At 43.9% G+C, this 7,957-nt stretch overlaps 1 pseudogene; it reads left to right on the forward strand.

Moving 5' to 3' along the window:
- The first annotated feature begins 815 nt into the window (after window positions 1-815).
- On the forward strand, window positions 816-2,099 carry LOC118476869 (putative pectinesterase/pectinesterase inhibitor 38; annotated as a pseudogene).
- Window positions 2,100-7,957: the final 5,858 nt, after the last annotated feature.

The following is a 7,957-nucleotide window of genomic DNA, read 5'->3' on the forward strand; positions in this document are numbered from 1 at the left end:
ATTAGAAGCTTCTTGTCAAAGGATGTTTGTTTCTAACTAGTTGTGCGCAGTGGTTAATTTAGTTCATGCTGTTATGTTTGTCTTCCCATTGCTAGCAGATTATTAATGTCTATTATGTTTTCTTGTCATGATATCTATTTATACTTTGTTGCTTCCCCATTTATGCAATTTTCAAAGGAGATGTTGTCAAAATTTTATATACGAATGTTAGATGTGTAGTTTAGTAGCATTATGGGGTGTTTGTGGATCTCGGGGTGTTACACATCGGCTGGCTGACTTCTTGGCCGGACGATGGAAATTAACTTAAGTCAGCTTCACCACTAAAAAAATAGCACTGACGGTTGATAATGGAATCCGTCTATAAAAAAATGCACCCCACTGTGCAGGTTTTGGTGTAAAGCAATCCCCGTGCATCGTCATCATCAACACACTCGGGAAAACTATATGTAGAATCCATAAATGAGAGGGAAAAGAACCCGTGCAGAAATCTTTTTAATTTACTAAATCTTTTTGGGAATCTTTTTCTTTACTAAATAGTTTTGGGGGAACATTATCCTTTAGTAAACTACTAGGAGGCTGACATGAAGGGCCCTTCTTCCCTGATCCATTCTTCTTGCCCCATGCCAGCCCCAGGGGTGGTCGATCTCGTCGTGGGCACATGGCTGGCTTGATCGGGCAGGGCGGGGCGGGCCTATATATATGCGATGCTGCTTCTGTTGCCTAGCGAAGACGCACACAAAGGTAAGTGTGTAAGGTTAGGAGCCAGTGTACCATCACATCAGATCAGATCGATCGCTCGCCGGAGCTTATAGGGGATGGTAGGCGACGTGAGGAGGTGCGGCCTAGGCCTGGCCATGGCAGTGGCCCTGATGCTCGCTGCGCTGGTTGTCATTGCAAGCGGCGGCGTGGAGACGAGGCAGAAGCTGCCTGCTGGCAATGGTAGTGACGACGACCACTCAGTCGTTTATTAGCCACCTGTCCAACATCATTGATCCGCCAGGGAGCTAGCCTGCGCATGCTGATGCTGTCGTGGTGAAGCGGTGCGGCGGCGTCGCTGCTCCACCGCCTTGCTACACCAGCATCCAGGCAGCCTTGGATGACGCACCACAAGAAGCCGAGGAGGACAAGTACATCGTGCATGTGCTCTCTGGCGTCTACGACGAGACCATCAACATAACAAGAAGGAACGTGATGCTGATCGGCGATGGGGTCGGTGCCACCGTCATCATAGGGAACAAGAGCAATGCAACTGGCATCCCCATGAACATGACAGCGACAGTGAGTGAGTAACTCTGGCGATCTATATTTCACTGTAGTTGAGTTGTCATGCATGCATACTGTAAATCAGAACTATTAATTTGTTGCTGCTGCTGTAGATGCCTTGGGTCATGGCTTCATAGCACAGAACCTGACAATCAGAAACATGGCAGGGCCGGAAAGGAGGTAGCACATGGTGCTAAGGTCACATTCGAACAAGTCGGTCAACTACCGTTGCAACATGGAAGGTCATGAGGACACCTTATACGCGGAGAACGGGATCCAGTTCTACCTACTGACCTTGATCTGGGGCACCATGGACTTAATTTGTGTTTGGCAATGCCCAGGCCATGTTCCAAAGCTGCCCGCTGCTGGTGCGCCGCCCACCGAAAGGCAAGTACAATGTGCTGACGGCGTAGGGTTGCAACAACGCCAGCCGCGAGTCCGACTTCTCGTTCCACATGTGCACCATGGAAGCGGCGCCGGGAGTGGACCTCGACGGCGTGGAGACCTACCTTGGCCGTCCCTATAGGAACTTCTCCCACGTCGCCTTCATCAAGAAGTCTCTCAGTCGTGTGGTCAGCCCCAACGGCTGGGTAGCGTGGAACATGAACAAGGTCGTCGAGGATACCACCTGGACCGTCGTCTACCTGGAATACGACAACGACAGCGCCGTTGCCGCCACGTCCAGCCACGTCAAGTGGCTGGGCTTCCGTGTCCTAAACGCCGCCGCTGAGGCGGCCGCGTACAAGGCGGACACGTTCATTAACGCGAGCAAGTGGGTCCCTGAGCCTATCCAGTACAACCACACCCTCAGCGCGGCGCCACCGCCGTGCGCCTGATAGTGCTCCGCTCGGCACGCTTAATTTAGTACTTTACTACGCAGGCTGGCGTTGTGACTCGAGATCCCACCACCTTATTACTATGGCATTGTATGTCTCTAGTATCCAACCATGCATTATTGTGTGAATTAAGGCATATTATGGCATGCATGACGTCATATATATCGTGTATTCATGCATCTACTTGGACCTCTACCTCTATCTACCATTTCTCTACCGTTATTGTACGTACTCTCTCTGTATGTATGTCTATATATATAATATGTATCCTCGATCTATATAAATGGATTATATTTATCATTATTTCATATGAGGTAATACACACAAGTAATTGTTGATATAAGCTCTACACAAGTTGGTAATAGTACTGCTATATATAAGTAAGTCACCGGCCGGTCGACAAAATTTATACAATAACACAACTGTGCAAATAGATTTTAAAAAAATATTTGCTAGTATAAATTTTGACTACGTTGGTTGCTGTGATTGGCTGCGCGGACACACAAATCGATCAGAATTCTTATTGCAGTGATAACATTTTAGTTTTATGCGGTGCATAGGACCCAAAAAAAATCAAATTAACTACAACATCATATCCACCTTCTCTCATCTTTATATATATATATATATATATATATATATATATATATATGGTTGGCAAGAGCTAATTAAATATGTGCAAAGCCAGCCAGACTGCCTGTGGTTGCATTGGATGATATGCCACCCGCTGTAGCACGAATGCATGCATGATGGAGCTTCTCTAACCAGTAGAGTTTCTGGCCGGGGGCTGAGCAGATATGGAGCAGGGATAGTAGTAACGTGCAGTGCACTAGCGTTTTCCGAAAGCTGTACGTGTCATCGATCTGTTGGCGCGCGCGCACAAACACGTACGTACGTAGAAATGCATGACAAGCTAGCCAATAGTCTTGGCAACTCCATTGGCCACCACGAGGTTCTCGGTTGTTGTGCCTAGGCAGTACATAGAGTTCTTTCTACTCTCACAATCAACCTTACAAATATTTTAGAAAATCAGCAAAAAGTAGGCAATGTGCTCAAACCTTGAATCAGCAATTAATGTATTTTAGTTTGAATGCACCCACTTTTAACTTGGATCTGCTACTGTTGTTTCGGCTAGGATAAGGACCGACAAAAGTGATTAATTCCCTGTTGCCGGGCCCACACACTAATCCCTGTCGATATTTATTCTTGTGGGTATTTGAAGAGGCCAATGAGAGTTATTCAATCCCCATCGGCTGGCTGACTTCTTGGCCGGACGATGGAAATTAACTTAAGTCGGCTTCGGCACTAAAAAATAGCACTAACGGTTGATAACGGAATCCGTCTGTAAAAAATGCACCCCACTGTTCAGGTTTTGGTGTAAAGCAATCCCTGTGCATGGTCGTCATCAACACACTCGGGAAAACTATATATAAACTCCATAAATGAGAGCGGAAAGAACCCGTGCAGAAATCTTTTAATTTACTGAATCTTTCTAGGAAACTTTTCCTTTACTAAATCGTTTTGGGGGAACATTTTCCTTTACTAAACTACTACGAGGCTGACATGAAGGGCCCTTCTTCCCCGATCCATTCTTCTTGCCCCGCGCCGGCCCCTGGGGTGGTCGATCTCGTCGTGGGCACATGGCTGGCTCGATCGGGCACGGCGGGGCAGGCCTATATATATGGGATGCTGCCGCTGTTGGCTAGCGAAGACGCACACAAAGGTAAGTGTGTAAGGTTAGGAGCCAGTGTACCATCACATCAGATCAGATCGATCGCTCGCCGGAGCTTATAGGGGATGGTACCTCCTCCTAGGCCTGACCATGGTGGTGGCCCTGATGCTTGCTGCGCTGGTTGTCGTTGCAAGTGGCAGAGCGGAGACGAGGTAGAAGCTGCCTGCTGGCAGTGGCAACGACGACGACCACTCAGCCATTCTTAGCCGCCTGTCCAACATCATTGATCCGGCGGGGAGCTGGCCTACGCAAGCTGATGCTGTCTTAGTGAAGCGGTGCGGCAGCGTCGCTGCTCCGCCGCCTTGCTACACCATCATCCAGGCATCCCTGGATGACGCACCACAAGAAGCTGAGGAGGACAAGTACATCGTGCATGTGCTCTCTGGCGTCTACGACGAGACCGTCAACATAACAAGAAGGAACGTGATGCTGATCGGCGATGGGGTCGGTGCCACCGTCATCATATGGAACAAGAGCAATGCAACTGGCGTCCCCCACTATAGAGATATGCTTATTTAAGATGCACATTTGAAGACGGATATCAATGCATTTTATAGAAGCGTCTTTTATCATATGATGATAAGTAAGGTAAGAAAATTTGTTGGAGATCCGTCTTTGATAAAGGTGTGTTTTGAGACAGTTACATCATAACAAATGTCTTATATTTATTTAAGACCGATTGTTATTGAAAACATTTCAAATAAATATATCTTTTGAGTCATTAAGATTGCAAGAATTGTCTTAGATTTTGGTTAGTATATTAGACACTTCTGTATATGAATCCATCTCAAATAAGGCATGAACAATAGTGTTTAATGTAGAGGCTTTTGAGGTGTCTAAAGGGGTATTTGCAAAAAAAATGTGGAGCTGTCTCTCCGTAAAGAGACACCTTTGGCTCGTAACCCAAGTAGCAACAGACGCCTCACTTACACTGTACGAATTTTGTTGTCTGTTCTAAAGATCCGATGATGTATAAACACATTTACTTCTGTATTTATTAATAGGCTACATTTATAGACACTCCATTGTATAATAGAGTTAGGGCTGGGCATTCGGTCTATTAGGGTAATTCGGTTCAGTCTATTCAGGTTTTTGAAATTTTGGGTTCTTAAAAATGAGAACCGAAAATTTCAAAATAATTTTAGGAATCGAACCCTAATAGACCCACAATTTTGGTTCGGTCTATTTGGTCCACCGAATAGACCTAAATAGTAGAGAGACTAGTATATTTTGTTAAAATATAAACAATGAATAATTAATTGGAAGTACTATTATTGCAACAAGTGTCTATAAAAAATAGCATACAGAGATATATATACTATCGTTAAGATGATATCATAATTTTTAGCTAATAAGTTCATAAATCATATAATCATATCATCACATATTAAGGGTTTTTATATTTTGGGTTATTCGATCTATTCGGGTTTTAAAGGTTAGGAACCGAACCCAAACCCATACCCCGAAATATAGCACATATAGGAACCGAACCCGAACCCGAATAGGTTCGGTTCGGGTTCGGGTTTCGGTTTTGAAATGTCCACCCCCTAAATAGAGTCTCTTAGTTGTCTATTATGCTTGGAGAACCATTTTGGTGTCTCTCCACTATACACGCCCTAAAGAGATTATTAGAGTCGTCTAGACTATAATAAATATCTTAGATGCTAGTGAATATACTAGACACTTCTAAATATGAATCTGTCTTCGTATGATGTTTATGATAAGATGTATTGTGAAAAACATAGTAAGGGAAAAACATAGTAAATTATTTTGCTTTAATTTGATGAGATATATGATATAAAATGTAAAACTTATCTCTGCAACTTGATATAGATGGTAGAATGAACCACATACGGCCTCGATCATTAATATGTCATACATTAGATCTAAGTTATTATTTTTCTTTAATTTCTATCATTTATGTACCAAGGGATTTAGGAAGGTATATCCATCGTATGCTGAATATATGAAAAAATTCATTGTCAAACTCCAAAAACCTAGCCACTTTAGAGATTCGGACTAAAAATCCAGCATCTAAATGATTGCTTCTAATCTCTTTTATTAAAAGGAGACACAAATTGAATCTCTTTCTATTAAGAGCCTCCTCCACAACTCATGCATCCCTGGTTTAACGACACGTAGTAGGCTTCTTTGTTGCTGTGCGTAGCAGAGCAGACCCTTTTGTTGTTGTGCATGGCCCACATCTAACACCCTTCCCACGCAACACACACCTCCAAGATCCCGTTCTCCCCAAACCTCACCTCTGCTGACCCCATTGCCGCCGCGGGCCACCACGATGGCGCCACAACCGCCTCTCTATACCACTTCCATGGCCTCCATTTAATCCTCCGCCAACTCCCCACCTCCTCCAGCACCGCATCCACAGTGGCGGGCTACTTTGACATGTATTCCGACGAACCCTACTACTGATCCGGGCCCAGCCGCCACCAACAGCAATGCCCTCAACTCCAGCCCCCTCTGTGCGCGTAGGAGCACATGGCCCTCAACTCCAGGCCTTGCCGCTCGCCACCAGAAGTTATGGTAGACGCAGCCCACCGGCTAGTTCCATGCTGCCGCCGACGCATGGCTACCGAACGACCCCATCGAGCCGCCCATGCCACTCTCCGAGGTGCGCGTCAACCCCTACCTACTGCACGCGGCCTTCAAGTGGCACAACTGTGACCTCAATGACGACACGCTCCTCGCTTCTTGCCCACAGCTACGTCGAGGACGATAAGAATATGTTCCACTTAAGCTTCTTCCTGGCCTTCCTCTGCTAGGCACTTTAGCCAATGTCCTTCTTCCGGGCCTCGCACATCGGCGTTGTTCGCGCCAGCTTGTAGCTTGAAGGTATGGGGGCTATAATGATTCAGTGGTACTATTTGTCAGCTTAATTTCATGACTGAAAGTCATTGCAAATAGGCTTTGCGCCTTCTCTGAAAACGTATATTTCCCATCATGAGTTTTCTTTCAAAGTGTAGTTTTTTAAAGGACGATGGAGACATATAAGAAAGAGAACACAAGGAGACGTATATGAAAGAGAAAATATATTTTGACATGAAATTCAATAAATTTTGTACAAGATGCATGTTACTTAGTTCTACTGTAGTAAACAACACAAAAATCACTAGACATACAAGAAGAGAAAATAGGTAAACATACAAGTAAACAAGAAGAGGGGAGAAAATGAACTAGATAGAGTTAGTTTCGAACTTGCAAGTATTACCAAAACAAAAATGTCGAAGCATATTTTAATGTCAAAAGTAAGATGTTCTGGACAAAAGAAATCCTTTGGAGCCAGCTGCCCCCTCCCCCGCCCCCTCAGTTTGGATTCGTGCTGTTGTTATGGCCACACCATGCTGCTGTTAATTAATTTTGTTGCTTTTTTATTCGTGGAGATGGAATAAGGAATTAGTCCACTTGAAACCAAAATTAGCACAAACGAGAAGCATAAAACTATAGTCATAAAAACATGGAACCAAAATACAGGACATTTTCCTACTTCACGTCTGGATGCCATCCAATTAATATCTTCTTTGCGATATTGCAATGGAAGGTGTAGATAGATGCAAGTATACATTCAATGTTCTTATGATAGAGGAAAGGCCTAGCTGCAGATGGGTTTGATGTTTTTTCTTTTCAATCATGCATTTCATCCCATGCGCATAAACAATTTCCAAGTAGCTTGGGTATCCAAACTTGGTTCTTCTATTCACTCAGCCAGGTTGTACTGTCTTATTCAGAATTTGGTTTTTTCAGCCATTAACCCAAGTTTTCTATTGGATCATTTTAGATTCATTTGTTTTATCTATTAGACCGTACTCTATATTGTTTCATTTGAGGACATTTCAAATGGTTGTTGTAGGTCAATATGTGATAGATGACTAGAAGAAAATTATAAAAGGATGTTGAATAAGATTGTGCTTATTTTCTCATGACGAAGGTTTTTTCTATGCTTAGGGACTGCTCTTATGTGTTATTGGTGCTATTCCGCTTGTACAGCCAACAAAATAGGTCCTACTACACAATGGACGTACACGAGGTATAACTGAATATGGATGATTGATTGATGCAATTGTGTTTGAGATGTCTTTGTTTTATATTAGAATGGAAATGGCTCCTAATA

This window comes from Zea mays, chromosome 4 (assembly GCF_902167145.1).
Source record: "Zea mays cultivar B73 chromosome 4, Zm-B73-REFERENCE-NAM-5.0, whole genome shotgun sequence".
NCBI classification, from domain to species: Eukaryota; Viridiplantae; Streptophyta; class Magnoliopsida; order Poales; family Poaceae; genus Zea; species Zea mays.